We start from the raw sequence: 17,320 nt of genomic DNA, 5'->3' as shown, positions 1-17,320 counted from the left end.
GATTATCAAAAGCGTAAGATGAATTTAGAAATACTGGAGGTATCAGGCAATTATGTGGCAAGCGGTCTAATTGAACATCTTTTTGCACATGCATGTGTGGACATAGAAACACACACGGCCGGGACTTCCGGGGTGGCGCCATCGGCAATGGCGGACTCCCTCTGAACTGGAGGGACCAGCTCCGCATGAAATGGGTCTTTTCCGCTACGGCGAAGCGGGGACCCTTCTGGAAATCACAGGCGGATGAAACCTGTGACCGTGGGACTCGGCGGGCACCCTTAGCGCCACCCCAACCCGCAAAGGAACCCACTAACGGGCTCCGAAGCGAAGAGGGGGAAGTGGCGCGGTGCTGTGAGTCAATTGCTTTTTCTGCGGAGCAAAGCCGCATAGCCGTTGCCGGAGAGCGCTGCCTTTTTCCTGGGACAATTTGGCATCTAAAATAACCACCCGTGAGTACTGGAACATTGAACATTTGGACTTTAAATAAGAACTGGCGAAATAGAAAGGAATTTGGACTTAAAAATTTATCTTAATTTGGTACTGAAACGGGAAGGTCTAAACAGGAAGTCAGCCTTCCATTTCCTTGTAGCCAGAATAAAGCAAAGACAACGTAAACTAGAGCTTTAAAAATCACTTTCAAAGGATTGGCTTTCATCATTTAAAATCGCTGAACCCCCCTTTGGCAGCAGGAGAAGAAGGGGGATCTTTTTTGGGCTGTTTAAACCTGCAGAAGTGAGTTTAAAGCAAAGTAATTTTCCACTGTCCTGATCCTGGAGCGGGGTGTCAGAATTGACATTTGAAGCTCATTGACCAGAAACAAATGTCTTTGACAGATAGTTAAAAGAAGAGAAACATAGTGATTCCATTGTTTCCTTTTGCATTTTAAAAAGAACAAATATGGACAAAATACCTTAAAAAAGAAACTTTGTTGCTATTGTTTTTAAAAGAAAGAACAACCAGAAGATTTCCCCCTAGAGGGGGACTGTGAAATTGTAACTAATTCCTGGGAGCTTGCAGCTGCCACAGATTACAACCGTGGGAAAGGATTTGTGACCTTGCAGGACAATGTCTTCAGAAGCACTGTTGGGTGCTCTCTGCAAAATAAATGCCCTATTGGATCAGTTAAGCCAGAAGACGGATTTGATGACTAATGCGGCCAGAACCTTTGAACAGGTAGTGGGAAATTATATGGAGCCCACCCAGGAGCTAAAACAGGAGTGTGCCATGACAGAACAGTTGAGAGAAGAGGATGCTGCTGAATCTTGGGCGCCAGAGACGGAGGGAGCTGCGGCCCAGCAGGAACATAAATTTTTGGATTTGATAAATGAACTTGGAAAAAACCAGACTTGGAAAGATAAAGTTTGGTTTGGTTTGGAAATGGGGGGTTGGACAGACCCCCCTATACAGGGAGATTTGGACTTTTCGAGTCTGGCAATGGGCCGTCAGATGTTTGGAGCTGTGGGGGCTCTCAATTTTGGAGGGAATCTGAAACATGTTTTTAAATACCACATGGAGTCTAGTCTGGACTATGGAAAAGGGGCTGATTTGTTGAAAAGGGTCAAAAACATTACCAAGCTGGAGTTCCCACGAATGAAAGGAAAATATGAAGAAGAGCTGCGGAAGGGACATGGAAGAGACTTGAGGCCTTCGGATATGAGATTGCCAGGTTAATGTGCTAGATTAATAAGATAAAAAGGACTGACAAAACCCGGGACCAGGAGGAAGGGACACTGGATGAAGATTGGATTGTTTATTTCTTTTTTTATCATTAGGATTGTTCTATAAAATTGATGAATGCTAGAAAAATGTTGAAATGAAATTACTTGGCTCTTGTAAAAATGCCTAAAGAATTTGGTAAGAATGTTATGGCTAGGAGAAGTTGGTAAAAATAAGATTTAAGTTTTAAACTTTAAGGTTTTCTATAAGATAAGATGAAAATAGATTAAGGTAATGTAATGACAGAATACTATGAATTATGGAAAGGATTTGCTGCGATTATTATTAATCAGGATACAAGAAAAGGGAGGAGGAGGAGGTCAAAGAAAGAAGGTATTGAAAGTGGAGAATTTGAGAATGATGGTTTTATTTTATTTTTTTATTTTTTTGTCTTGTCTTTTTTTGTGTGTAATTTTTAAAACTTCCCCCCCCAATAAATATCATTTAAAAAATAATAATGAAACACACACTGCCTAATCCTGAAGTTGCATTCAGATGTGGGGATTATTGTATTAGTTTTCCTGGTTATAATGCTAGTCCTGGTTTATAACATTCCTTTCACCCTGTGTTACCTTTTGTGTTATGGACCTGTGACATTTTGATCAATATACTGCTACAGTGGTACCTCTGGTTATGAACTTAATTCGTTCTGGAGGTCCGTTCTTAACCTGAAAACGTTTTTAACCCGAGGTACCACTTTAGCTAATGGGGCCTCCCGCTGCCGCCACGCCACCGGCACGCGATTTCTGTTCTTATCCTGAGGTAAATTTCTTAACCCGAGGTACTGATTCCAAGTTAGTGGAGTCTGTAACCTGAAGTGTTTGTAACCTGAAGTGTTTGTAACCCGAGGTACCACTGTACATGGCACTAAATGGAACGCCCTCCCACCAGATGTCAAAGAGAAAAACAACTACCAGACTTTTAGAAGACATATGAAAGCAGCCCTGTTTAGGGAAGCTTTTAATGTTTAACAGGCAAAGTATTTTAATATTTTGTTGGAAGCCGCCCAGAGTGGCTGGGGAAACCCAGCCAGATGGTCGGGGTATAAAGAATAAATTATTATTATTATTATTATTATTATTATTATTAATGTCATTCATACCAGTGGCTGCAGTGTGACATGACAGTGGATGTCATCAGACATGTCACACACACACACACACACCTTGATGTGCATGTGCCCTTCTGTTCTCCCATGAAAATGTTGAGAAATAAATGCATGGATTGCATCACAATGGTGGTGTGATCCGTGAAAAGAGCGGGTGTGTGTGGGTGAAACAGCCCCAAACCGCCATGATTTTCTGAGTTAACAGGGTTGTAATCCTCCCCCCTTTGAAGGAAATTAACACAAAAATGAGTGGCAAACTTCCTCTATGTTTCCAGAAATGACTTTTTTGTCATGTGAAAGATCACCCCCCCAAAAAAACCCCATGGAAATTTACATTGGAAAAATGGAATGAAGTGCTGTCTGAGTGCCGCCTGAGTCAGAGGGTAGGTAGGTGTTGCCACAGCGAAAAATCGATTCCTTACACTTGGCAGAACCTGAAGCAGACCTTTAAGGAATCCCAATCATCTGAAAAAAGTGAATGCAGTTGCCTATGTGATGGTCCCCCTGTTCACAAGCAACATGCTCCTCCTTCCACTTCAACTTGTGAATATGTTTAGCAGAGGTGGCTTTAGGGTAGTGTGACCAGCTCAGATGCACTGGGTGCCACAACAACGCTATCGGATGGAGTGTGGGAGGCAGGGGGTGCCGAATTTTAGCATTCCACAATGCTAAAATTTGAAAGCCCAAAGCTCTCCACTGTGTTTAAAAATAGCCATTTTGAATTTGAGCGATCGTTCCTGTCAGGCTGCTGCCAGCGACTCCCGGCTGGTTGCCCAGGAACGTACATAGACATGGAGAAGTTTCTTACCGTCCTCTTATTACTCAGTATTTACAGAGAGAGGCTATAGAACCCAGCCTCTTGGATAATGGCTTTGCCCCGAGTGAATCTCCACTCCCCATCTCTCCCACTTCCTCATTCGTCATTCACATGGTCTCTTTTACGGGTGCTGCTATATTCCCTCTGTCTTTGAGCTCTTTGCTCTCCTACTTTCAAGGCTTGCCTGGTTCTTGGGGGTGGGTCTGTAATGCTTTCTAAAGACACTGTGCCTGTCAGCTGCCACCCCCCCGGTGCTTCCTCTTCCTCTTCTTCCTCTCCCATTATTTCCCAGCTTTCCCTCCCTCAAACCCTTGTTGTAAATCTAAACTGTCTTCGTTCTCCACCTCCCTGAAAGGGTCAAGCTGGGGAGGCAGTCTCCACCATTCCTCCTCTGCCCAGTCCTTGACAGTTCCTAAGCAGGTTTTGGAAGATCCTGATCTCTTCATTTCTCACACCTCTGGTGTGGGTGAGAAGCTGAAAGACAGACTTGTACACAGCTTGATTTAAGAAAAGAAATAAGAATGTATATAAATGTAAGACTACAGAATCATTGGGTGATAAATAATGTTAGTCATACACAGAGTAGAGTCCGTTGATTTCAGTGGATCCACACTGAGTATGACTAAGATTGCTATATATACAGTGAATGCTCAGGTTGCAAACGTGATCTGTGCGGGATGCACGTTTGCAACCCACAGCGGCGTGTCTGCGCATGTGCAGGTTGCAATTTGGTGCTTCTGCGCATGCGCAAAGCACGATTTAGAGCTTCTGCGTATGCATGACCTCCGAAACCCGGAAGTAACCCGTTCCGGTACTTCTGGGTTTCGGCGCGTCCGTAACCTGAAAAAATGCAACCTGATGCATCTGTAACCCGAGGTATGACTGTATATATTTACCTGGAAGTAGCTGGCCTATCACCTATTATTAGAAACTAATACATGACAGGTACCAGAGACAGAATGATGAGGGTGGATAAGAGAATGGGGCAATTGATGAAGGCTGTGACAACCTATACTATACCCATGCTGTCATCCTCATAAATATTATTTAAAGCCAAATCAATCCGTTTCCCTCAGTCTGTCAACACCGCCATCAAACTCAATTTCTTGCAACCACTCAATCAATTAATTAGCTCTTAAGCTGCAATTTGATCAAAAGAACTGTCATCAATGACTCGAGTTTGCTCCCGTCTATCTGAACACAAGCTTAACTGATTTGCCTGATTGGATTACTTTGTATGGATGATATTGGAAATATGACCATTCTTCCATAGAAGCCGCAGAACAGTTTATAGAATTTTTCTAACCCAAGGTCTATGCCAGGCATAGGCAAACTCAGCCCTCCAGATGTTTTGGGACTACAACTCCCATCACCCTAGCTTACAGGACCACTGGTGAGGGATGATGGGAGTTGTAGTCCCAAAACATCTGGAGGGCCGAGTTTGCCTATGCCTGGTCTACACCATGTTGTAAATGGCCCTGCGGCTTTTTTGATGAAGGTATATAAATTTAAACAACCACCGCAAGAAATAGCATTGAGTTTGGCACGGTACAAAATTTGTACCTGCGGAAGTACTGCATTGATTCTGCCAGTTCACCTCATGTTCCACCAACTGCACCTCAGATGGAGGTGGAACATGCAAAACCACCTCTCCAGCTGACTTAAGGAGATAGACAGGATCATGTGAGAGGAGGCGGTCCCAAGGAGGAGGAGTCCCCAGATGTTTAGGGTTTTATAGGTAATAATAACCAGAACATAGAATTGAGCTCAGAAGTGGACCAGCATCTGTTGAAATCGATAAGGAATCACATGCTCTAAAAACTGTGCATAGGTTTAAATTTGCAGATGTTTTTCTTTTTTCTTTTTAATGATATTTATTAAAGTTTCAAAGAAAAGATTACATAAATAAAAAGGGGGGGGGGAAAGAAATAGAAAAGAAAAAATGCAAAATACAGAAAAAAGATAAAAAAACACTTAAAAAACACATCAATCTTTCCATGCCTTATATTTCATTTCCTTGCTTCACTGACCTCCTCACACCTCCCTTTTTTGTATTCCAGTTCTATTAGTTAATTCAGCAATTCCTTTCCCTCTTTGTTTTTGTCTTAATCCTTAAACTTAATATATTATAACTTTGGATTTTCACCTGTTAACAATCCATTTTTACATACACCTTTATAACATTGCTGCTAAAACCACTTAACTTCATTCTAACATCATTCTAACATTCATTAATTTTGCAGTATTTCTGTAAATAGTCTTTAAATTTCTTCCAATCTTCTTCCACCGACTCTTCTCCCTGGTCTCAGATTCTGCCAGTCATTTCCGCCAGTTCCATATAGTCCATCACCTTCATCTGCCATTCTTCCAGAGTGGGTAAATCTTGTGTCTTCCAATACTTTACAATAAGTATTCTTGCTGCTGTTAAAATTTGCAGATGTTTTTCAAAGACACTATTGTGTAGAGAAACGAAGTCATCCATCCTTGATGGTACCTGAAGCATGAATGACCATGGCTTACGGTTTTAGCTCATTATGGTATTGAGCTCAATTGAATTGGGAAGCCAGATTTCCCACCCAAACCATGTCTAACAATCATGTACTGGTATATATTGGACCTTTGCCTACTTGGTGGTTTGGCTTCCAGATCTTGACCATGATTGAAATTTTCAGAGTACTTCAGGGTGCCAATGGGCCATAGTGGGGATCTGCCAAAGGACTTCACATCAGGGCCTTTGCCTCTTTGTGCGATCTCTCTCAGAATACTTACTTGATTATTTGAAGATTCCTGGTGCATGGGTCGCCTTAAACCAAAGCAATCTGCTTGAAGAAATAGTTAATAATTCAAATGTCCTAGAAGAAATTTCACTTGACACCAGTGACAGCTGGCTAACAATTATTAATCCCTTTGACATTCATGATATCAATAATAATGAGGAAGAATTCATTTTGTTTTGGAGCATTTGAAATACCAGGTTCTCTGTTGCAATTTAGATTAATTAATGTCCACCCTCCTGTCAAGATTTTTTTTTCCACGTGAACTTTATAAGCTATGAAGAACCTTCAGTGTAGTGACAGTAGCTATTTGAGTGGTTTTTTATTTTGTTTTATGAAAACAATGGTGATCGTAATAAATGACCCCTGTTCTTATTTCCATTTTCCTGGCAGATAATGTAGAACACAGCTTTCTTTCTTTTAAAATAGAGATTGGACCTATTTAACCTGAAGATTCGCAAGGTGGCTTAAAACAGATGGCAGTAATACAATGAGAAACAAACACCCCAAATATACCACACAGTAGCTCTTTGTCCTCTGGCTGATGGATGGGGCTGGGTGGTGGCGGCAATGGGACATGGTTAGCCCTAGTTTGTCAGCAACCTGGATTCTCTGCCCTTCCTCCTTTTTTTAACTTAGAAACTACAAAGCAGTGTTGGTGACACCCCAACCACCTTTCTTTCTAATTTCCCAGAGGCATCTGTGCATATAAATTCCCATACGATGCAGTTACCAAATTGTGACAAGTTCCCCATTGCCACCCCAAGTCTTCAGGGTCCTCAGAGTCTCTCTCTGATCCATCCATCTCATTACCTGGAGAGCCAGTGTGGTGTGGTGGTTAAGAGCGGTAGACTCGTAATCTGGTGAACCGGGTGCGTGTCTCCGCTCCTCCACATGCAGCTGCTGGGTGACCTTGGGCTAGTCACACTTTTCTGAAGTCTCTCAGTCCCACTCACCTCACAGAGTGTTTGTTGTGGGGGAGGAAGGGAAAGGAGAATGTTAGCCGCTTTGAGACTCCTTCGGGTGGTGATAAAGCGGGATATCAAATCCAAACGCCGCCGCCGCTGCTGCTGCTGCTCCTTCTTCTTCTTCTTCTTCTTCTTCTTCTTCTTCTTCTTCTTCTTCTTCTTCTTCTTCCTAGTAGGGCCATTGAAGGCAAAGCATGGAGAGTGGTGCTGTATTGTGCCATCTCCTGACACAAATATTCTGCGACTTTGTGTCATGGGTCTGTGCCCTGAGCCCTTTTAGTAGCTGGAAACGCCTCTGGGGGGCAAAGACTTGTCCTCTGCAACTGCGGCCCATCCCGTTTCGCCACCTGAGGCAAAATGAGAAGACACCGCCTCCCTGCCCCTTCCAGAGCCTCACTTACTGGGGTCACATGGCTCCTGTGGTGGCAACTTCTGGCAAGATCTCACCACACAACCCTGGTGGTGGTAGGGGTGCGTGGAGCACCTGTGAGGGCACCGCCCCATGGGATTAAGGCGCCTGAGGCAGCTGCTTCAGTCCACCTCATGGGTGGGCCAGTGCTGATCATCTGCTTTGCCAAAGGGCAAAACTAGATCTAACAGGAGCCAGAAGAGGTAGATTTTGATTTATCACTAAAAGAACTTCCTTGGTGGTTAGAGTATCAGTCTAGGATCTGGGGGACTAGGGTTCAAATCTCATTTGGCGATAAAGCTCACTGGGCCGATCTTGGGCCGATCACTGCCTCTCAGCCTATTCACAGGGTTGTTGTGGAGGTTCAATTGAGGAGGGATAGAACCATGCATGCCCTGAACTCATTGGAGCAAAAGCTGGGATAGAAATGAAAAAGATAAATAACACAAACCAGTTCCAGGGCTGCAGGACCACTGGATTCCCTCCTTTGAGTAGCAGTTTTGACAGCAAGACTTTCAAGCCCCCTTCCCACAACTTCTAAAATTCTACTCAAAATGTGTGTGCGGTTTTTTAAAATGCTCCCTGCTTAGCTGCTTAGATTGAATTCTGGATAATCTACTCTTTGCAGTTTTCATCTGAATGTGTCACTTTTGATGACAGCTTCAGCAACTGCGTGTTCCATGAGCCAACATCCCTTGTAATTTGCAGATTGAAGCAGATGTCAAGAATGGCCCCATTTCCTCCATCACCACCCCAGCCTATTGAGCAGAAAGTGTAGATATCCTTTATCCCCCCCCCCCTCCCGGAACAGATATGGGCCTTTTTCTCTTGTTCTCACAATCCCCATCAATCCATTTATTACACTAGCAGGATTGTAAGGTGATTCCACATAAATCCCTGCGCTCCAGCCATTGCCTTCTAGAAAGTGCTCATTGCAAATACAGCCTTACACTTCCATTATTTTCTCTCTCACCTGCTATATATTTTTCTCATTCGCTGCACCGTTTCTGAACCGAGTTCTCTGTGGAAAGCCAATGTGTATGTCTAATCAACACACCACACATTTGCAGTGCATTTAAGGCATGTGACTCCCCCCAGAGAATCCCGGGAGCTGTAGTTTGCTATGGGTGCTGATGAGAATTATAGCTCAATGAGGGTTAAATGGCAGCTCCTGGGAGTTGCTGGAGGAAGCCCTCCGCTTTCAATGTGCCTTAAATGGGTGGTGCAGATGCAGCTGCACTCCCTAGGCTGCTTGTTCCTGGTCCTTTTTCTTAAAGACCAGCAGATCCAGGCAGGTGAGCGAAAGTCTGTCCATGGAATATATTTAGAAACAAACCCATTTGGCAGGTATTTGTGCAGTAGGTGTGGATCCTGGGGAGAGGGAAGAGTTGGCACAAACGTTGTCAGGGGAGTGTGGCAGCACAAGAACGCCCCATCTGCCTCTTGCGCACATGTTGCCAGAGCACATGAGAACCACTGAACAGGGATGAGATATCAGAAACACTACTGAAGTGCTAACCACTACAGAGATGAAACAACAGAGGAAACAATATCGGAACTCAGAAAACCTAACAAGATGGATGGCATGTATTAAATAGGTCTCATATACGTATATAGTTTTAATTCTATCACTGTTTAACTTTTTTATGATCGTTTCCGCCCTGTGTTTTTAGCAGTTCTTGTTTTTATCTTTAAGCTCCCTTGAGTCCTGTTAAGGAAAAAGGCAGGGTGTAAATAAATAAATTTTGTTGTTGTTTAGTCGTTTAGTCATATCCGACTCTTCGTGACCCCATGAACCAGAGCCCGCCAGGCACTCCTGTCTTCCACTGCCCCCCGCAGTTTGGTCAAACTCGTGCTGGTAGCTTCGAGAACACTGTCCAACCATCTCGTCCTCTGTTGTCCCCTTCTCCTTGTGCCCTCCATCTTTCCCAACATCAGGGTCTTTTCCAGGGAGTCTTCTCTTCTCATGAGGTGGCCAAAGTATTGGAGCCTCAGCTTCACGATCTGTCCTTCCAGTGAGCACTCAGGGCTGATTTCCTTCAGAATGGATAGATTTGATCTTCTTGCAGTCCATGGGACTCTCAAGAGTCTCCTCCAGCACCATAATTCAAAAGCATCAATTCTTTGGCGATCAGCCTTCTTTATGGTCCAGCTCTCACTTCCATACATCACTACTGGGAAAACCATAGCTTTAACTATACGGACCTTTGTTGGCATGGATCACTGCCTCCCCTTCATGGATCACTGCCTTGCTGTGGCGAAGGGGCTTGAATAACTCAGAGAAGCTATGAGCTATGCCGTGCAGGGCCACCCAAGATGGACAGGTCATAGTGGAGAGTTTTGACTAAAAGTGATCCACCTGGAGCAGGAACTGGCAAGCCACTCCAGTATCCCTGGCAAGAAAACTCCATGGACAAAGACAACTGGCAATAAATAAATAGCAGGGGACAAAAAAGGGGGCAGATTCGCATAAAATGTCCATGTGTGTGTTACAAGGAGCTGTACTGGCACCCCGTAAAAAAATAATTAAAAAATCCCCTTCGCCCACACTTTTGAGTTGCAGTGCAAGAAGGATGGGAAGGTTTTCTTGCATTCGATCTCACTACGATAGCAGTGATGTGGCGCCACAAACATATGCATCTGTCAGGCTTGAGGAATTCTCCCCCCCCCCCCCACGGTTTCCAGAATCAGGGAGGAAACGAGAAAGCTCTTACTTATGATTTATTCAGTCATTACGGTAGAAGACAAAGAATTCAGTCCTTTCCCCGTGATGGGGTTGCTCACTCTGGCTCCTCCCCCTTCCCTCTTTCCCAGCAGCACTTCACCCTATGGAGGCCCCCCGTAGTGAATTGTCTTTGCATTCATTGCTCTTGCACCCTTAACGAACGCTGTGCTGTCTAATGAAGTGTCCGCTGATGGGGCTATCTCCGCCCATGCTTCTTCTAACACTTCGTAACTTAGCCGCTAGTCTCTGCCTCGCCAGTTATCTCATAGCTCGGCTGTAATTCAAACTGGCCTCCCTCCACCCTGTCAGCTACAAGAGAAGGGGGAGGCGATATCCACCATTCCTGTTCTTCTTGTCTCCAGTCCCTGACAGCGTCATACACTCCATAGTCTGATAGGTGATTATTGCAGGGTTACCAGGCTTCCTGTTTCCCAGGGACAGTCCCCGGATTTGCGAATAAGTCCCCAGACAAATTCCATCCCTGGATTTCATCTAATGTCCCCGGGAAATGAGGCAGTGGCAGTCTCAGCAGCCCAGATCCGGCAGTTGGCTCTGGCTGGCTTCAGGAGCTGCTCGGAAGTCCCCATATGATGGTGGTGCAGGGGCTCTAAGACGCAGCTTCCGGGCTGCCGCCACCTTCCCTGACCCCAGCAACTAAGCTGTGAAGGGAGGCTTCATGCTGCCTATCGGAGCAGCCTCCCAACTCCTACTTGCATGCAAGCAGGAGTGGGGCGGGGATCTCTCCCTTCGCAGCTGAGGGATCCCCACTACCTCCAGCTTGCACGCAAGTAGGAATGAGATTGGGGCTGCTCTGATGGCCTCGCCGCTGCCTCCGCTCTTGGCCCTTCCATGCCTGACCCACCGTGCACCGCTTCCCCACCACTACTGAAGAACCAACAACTCAGGGGCTGCCCAGGCTCATGGAGAAAGGAGATAGAAGCCTCGGAGGAAGGGGAAACGTGGTGGTTGAGGTCAAGGTGGCGGCCGCCCCTCTGCCACCACCATCGCTGCAGCATCAACATAGTATTTAATTAATTAATTAATTAATTAATTAATTAATTAATTAATTAGAGTGTCCCCAGATTCATTGGAAAAAAATCTGGTAACCTTAGATTATTGTGCACGTATCCCAGGCTTGCTCCCCATGCAGGGGCTAGTTTCACCAACCCCTAGGTACCCCTAGAGCCTCTGGCTCGTCCAATGAGCTTCAATTCCTCCCCCTACATCCTGTTCCTTGTAGGGTGCCTTAAGAATAAAGTGGTACCTTGGGTTAAGTACTTAATTCATTCTGGAGGTCCGTTCTTAACCTGAAACTGTTCTTATCCTGAAGCACCACGTTAGCTAATGGGGCCTCCCGCTGCCGCCACCACGCGATTTCTGTTCTCATCCTGAAGCAAAGTTCTTAACCCGAGGTACTATTTCTGAGAAGAGAAGACTCCCTGGAAAAGACCCTGATGTTGGGAAGGAGAAGGGGACGACAGAGGACGAGATGGTTGGACAGTGTTCTCAAAGCTACCAGCATGAGTTTGACCAAACTGTGGGAGGCAGTGGAAGACAGGAGTGCCTGGCATGCTCTGGTCCATGGGGTCACGAAGAGTCGGACACGACTAAATGACTAAACAACAACAACTATTTCTGGGCTAGTGGAATCTGTAACCTGAAGTGTATGTAACCTGAAGCGTCTGTAACCCGAGGTACCACTGTAATTTGATCGAAAGACAAGGTGTGCATCTTAAAAACAAATAAGTAGATGGGTTCTCCTAATGTAGCTTGCGGTTAAAAAACCTACAGATGAGGAACACTGTGTTTGGAATATGTAGAGGTGTTGATGGCCGCCTCCTCTAGCACCTGGCAGCTGAGGCATCATCCAGGTTCCAGCATCTTCCCTCCAGGGGCAGAAGGAGTTGCAGATTGGAGTCAGGGGCTGGCTGATGGCACAAATGTCAGCTCGGAGGAAACAGACGTTCTGTTGATCTCTGGTCCCTAACAGCTGATGCTGTCACCCAGGCTGCAGAGTCTTATCTCCAGAGAGAGAGGCAACAAAGTGTGTGTGGGGGGGGAGTAGCTGCCCCTTTTTTGCATTGGTACTTTTTGCCATGGCAATCGGGAAAAGCTGTTGCTGGTGGAAAGGAAAGCTGTTCCCAGTGTGGAGGAGGCAAAGAGGCAGGGAGGCATCACACATAGCCTGTTCTGTTGCTGCCGTGCAATGGACACAGCAGATGAGCAAGGGAGCTATTTATACACTGAACGGAGAGTGTCACCTTATTCCTGTAATCTCTGGTACTCGCAGAGCTGCAGGAGCGTTATGAATTGCAGCCAGGCATTGCACGCTCTTGGAAACTGTCACAGATCAGCCATATATACTCACTCGGGAGCTGGCCTCGGGATGCGTGGCGTCAGATTTCCTTGGTAGTGCTTCGGATTTTTTAAAAAAGTAAGATAAAATAAAAAGGCAATACAAGAGATAGTTCACAGATCCTAGCCAGGGATCAATGAAGTATATCATGTCCTAAACTCACTTTCCCGTGAGTACACTTAACCGATTCAGCCCAAGGGAGACAGTTTTAGAGAGGGGGCGCAGGGAAGAGGGGGTTAAAGGTCCACCTTTAAGCTGTCTCATTTTCTTGCCCCCATAAAGTTCCCCTAGTTCTGCTCAAACTATCTGTGTCCCTTGAAACAGGATCTCTCTGTATGTGTTCTGTAGATTTATGAGCTATCTTTTTATTCCATTTTTCAAACCGTTATAATTCATCAAAACAGCTCGCATCAATTAAGAGGGCGAGATAGACAGATAGGTCGTGCCACCCTGGTTTACAAACTAAAAGCGCACAAGGAGAGTGGAGAGAAAAGGGAGGCCAGTTCTTCACCGTACATTTAAACCATATTCCACCCCAAAGAATCCTGGGAACCATCTCCCCAGGCATTTTGGCACCTGAGGAAAAATGCCCCACTGACAATCGGAAACTTTGGGTTGGATTGCAGCAATAGAACTGCTAGATGGCACGATTAGGGAAAACACCCCTAAAAGTTACGTATTTCATCTTCATAATACACCTGCAAGAAAGGCCACTATCCCCATTTAACAAATCCAGACAACAGAGACGGGGATAGTAATTCGGCCAACACTGCTTATAAAAGTGATGCTAAATCCAATGGCTCTCAGGTTGAGACTTGGCGCCTTTTTCACCTAACTCACTGGTCTTAGTGTCAGAATTCCTGCTCCGTGATTGCAGTCATGGGATTTTTGTCTTATCACATGACGGTGTATGTTTTGACTCCACAGAGTGGGAAGTGATGGAGACAGGATGTTTGTGTTACTTTGTTCCGTGAAGTGGGACTATTGTCCTTTGTTCTTTTCCTCTTTGCTGTCTGATGCTAGAGAGAGGGAGCCATGTTGCAGTGCTCTGTATCTGTTTATATCTAAATAAAGTAGATTAGCCAAAATGCTGAGTTGCTGAGGTCTGTCATGCATGATGCACAAACTCTGCGGATCCCTAAGTGTGCCATTGTTGGTTGGCATCGGTCACTGTGATGTTCGGGCTGAAGAAAGCTAATGAAGCTCCTGAACGATCGACCAGGAGGGAGGGAACATGCCAGTCGGGCGTGTGTCTCTGCCAGGGTCCTACTCAAGTGTAGGCTGAGCTCCTGACACTTAGTTCATGAGATTCATCACATTATAGTCACAAAATCACAGAAGTGAAGAGTTGGAAGGAGCTACGAGGATCCTCTAGTCCAACCCACTGCAATGCAGGAATCTTCTACCCAGCATGAGGCTCAAACCTGAGATTAAGAGTCTCACGCTCTGTCAACTGAGCTACCCATCAGGACATATGTCTTTGTTAATGTGCCCATTGTAAAGCCCTGCTGGTGGGCTTAAATTAATAGATTTGTATCTGAACCCGTGTAATCTCATTAGAGCGAGCAGAGGTATGTCACACAGAGGTTAATCAGGACTGCACCACGCTGCATTTCTAGTGTTTATGTAACTGTTCAGGAAGCATTTCCTGGAGACTGCACAGATGAAAACATATTTGCACAAATAGCATAAAGTAATGGGAGGCACATTATAACAAATCAACTGATTGTCGATGCAAAACTACTCTGAATATTAATGGCTTCTCCTTTAACATATCTACAATTTCCACTAATTGCTATGCTAGCACCATGCCCAATCTTGTTTTGATTAGCCATCTAGCTGCAATCCCATTTCGTTTTCACTCTTAAATCTACAGAAAGCTGTTTGAGAGGCTGCTGATAAATGCCTTTAATTCAGATCAAACTGACAATCAGCTGGGATGACTGATGTGTTTATAAAAGGGATGGATCTAATTATTACTTGCATTTGTATGTATTTTTCTCCCCTCCCCCCTTTAATTTTATGCCCCTAAAGACTATTATTAGAGACCATTTCTCTGCATGGATATTTTCCAGGACATTATTCTTGGGCTTGCTCCATTTCCCCGAGGGCGGTAAGAAGTTCCACAGGTGCAGCTTTTTCCTGGGTTTGGTTCTCTTTAGAAGGAGGTCACTGGAGGCTTATAGTATTTTGCAATGCTTGATTTTTTTTATGTACAAACATACAGGTTGAACATAGCTGGAGACACATGCTTAAACCAGAGGTGGAAAACTTGGGGAACATCCAGCCCCCATCTAACCCATCCCCATTTTGTCCATGATGCTAACCACATGGACAAAAGCAGGTTGCCTAATATTATTGTATTTCCAGGCGATTGACAGGTAAATGGCACCGCCCACCTGTCAGACCTGGCCTTGTGGGGGTTGTTGGGGAGAACATGATCGGGCCTGCCAGCTGGATCCAGTTCCCCACCACAACTCCAGATATAGGCATGAACAGTACATTTCCTTAGGGTGCGCACCTAGGTTTTTTTTAAAGGCAAACATCTATTGACTACATACTCATACTAAATCATAAGTGACATTATTTTTATTCATCAAACAAACTGAATCTAAAACTTAACTTTTTATTAGCAGCTAAACTTTATTTTAAAAGTACAAACTTAAAAAATGGGACACAAAATACTACTTTTTTTTGCTATAGGGATAATCAAGTTATACAGGTGAAACTCGAAAAATTAGAATATCATGGAAAAGTTCATTTATTTCAGTAATTAAACTTAAAAGGTGAAACTAATATATGAGATAGATTAATGACATCCAAATCTCTAGACATAGAAAGTTGCCAAAACTTTCGGTTTACAAAAGATCATGTGGTATTCTATTCTGCAAATCTATATAAAGGGGGCACACCCTGACTAGGTGTGCAGATTGCAAACTTATTGCTTTGTACCTTTGTTTTGCATATGCACTTCAAATAAAAATCCTGTTAATAACCTGCAAGGACGTTTTGCCGCTTTCTGTGAATCTGTGCTCCAGGGACCCACGAGCAGATATGTGCGGTCCTTCACTTCTACTTCTTAGAGGTTCAGTATCGCTCTATTTGCAGTCCTTGGTTTTGCTGATTTCATTTAATATTCTAATTTTCTGAGATTGTTAATTTGGGGTTTTCATTAGCTGTACGCCATGATCATCACAATTATAACAAATAAAGGCTTGACATATCTCGCTTTGCATGTCATGAGTCTATCTCATATATTAGTTTCACCTTTTAAGTTGAATTACTGAAATAAATGAACTTTTCCACGATATTCTAATTTTTCGAGTTTCACCTGTATAAAGATACAGGCATTTTTCATGATCGTTATCTTTAACCAGATTGATCAACTCAAATTGATCAAAACAGATTAAGGTTTCTTTATCTTCCTGTCTTAGAGAATAAAACATCGCTCATCAGGTGTGAGCAAAAGGTGGCATGTGGTGCTTAGACTGAGACAGAGCTGAGAGGCAGAGATAGACACAAGCAGAAGAAAAAGGCTGGAATGGATCTGCAGCTTCTGCCTGTGCTGCTTCCAGAGACAGACCCAGGCAGAGAGCTGCATATGTATTCCACATCCATTCCAGCCTTCTAATTCTGTCTGTGTCTCCCTCTGTCTGCTTCCCTCCTCCCTTCCCCCTTTCTCTCTCTCTCCCCACCACTTCCCCATGGGCCATGGCAGCTGCGCCACTGCTCCGTATTTTCTTATTCTGAGATCCCCCTTGTTTTTGTTTTGTTTTTAATTAACCACACCTGGCACACCCTATGGACGTGCCTATGACCATTGGCCATACTGGCTGGGGCTGATCACAGTTATAGTCCCACATTTATAGGGCTACACTTCTCACAAAGCCACTGCCCCACATCAGAGAGAAAGGGCCTCACTCCCCAAAGGCACTTTCAGAGCTCCAAGCTAGCTCCCTCCCTGTGTATATTTTTCTGTCTTTCTCAAAGAACTGCAACTGTACTCTGTCTCCCCAATTCACACCTAGCTTGCCTCCTTCCTTGTGCAGGAAGAGAGGTCAGTGGGAAAATAAAGATGGCTCATATACAATCATGTCCTGGCCTACCTGGGCTATTTACCTGTAATTTCCCTAGCTGAAGATGTCCCTGGCAACTTTGCAGCAAGCCATACTCATTCTGGCCCGTTAATTTTCTCCCATCCAATGCCATCTGCTTCCCTCTCCACCCCCCACCCCCAATTTAAAACAGTGTTAATACAGATTGCAACTGAATTTATCACTGCTTTCCATGGTACACAAAGAATTTTGGGCACACCTCCCTGATGTATACCAGCAAGTGGGAAACGGAGAATTAGTTGTTCCCCATTTTGGTGCTCAGTTTCTTGTATCTCAGCAGATGATCTGGATTTTTAATCCCCCCCCCCCACTGTGACAGAAGGCTTTCATCT

Source organism: Podarcis pityusensis (genome assembly GCF_964106645.2).
Source record: "Podarcis pityusensis genome assembly, chromosome: 4".
NCBI lineage: Eukaryota > Metazoa > Chordata > Lepidosauria > Squamata > Lacertidae > Podarcis > Podarcis pityusensis.
The sequence above is the reverse complement of the archived record's forward strand: the minus strand, read 5'-3'. Positions refer to the sequence as shown.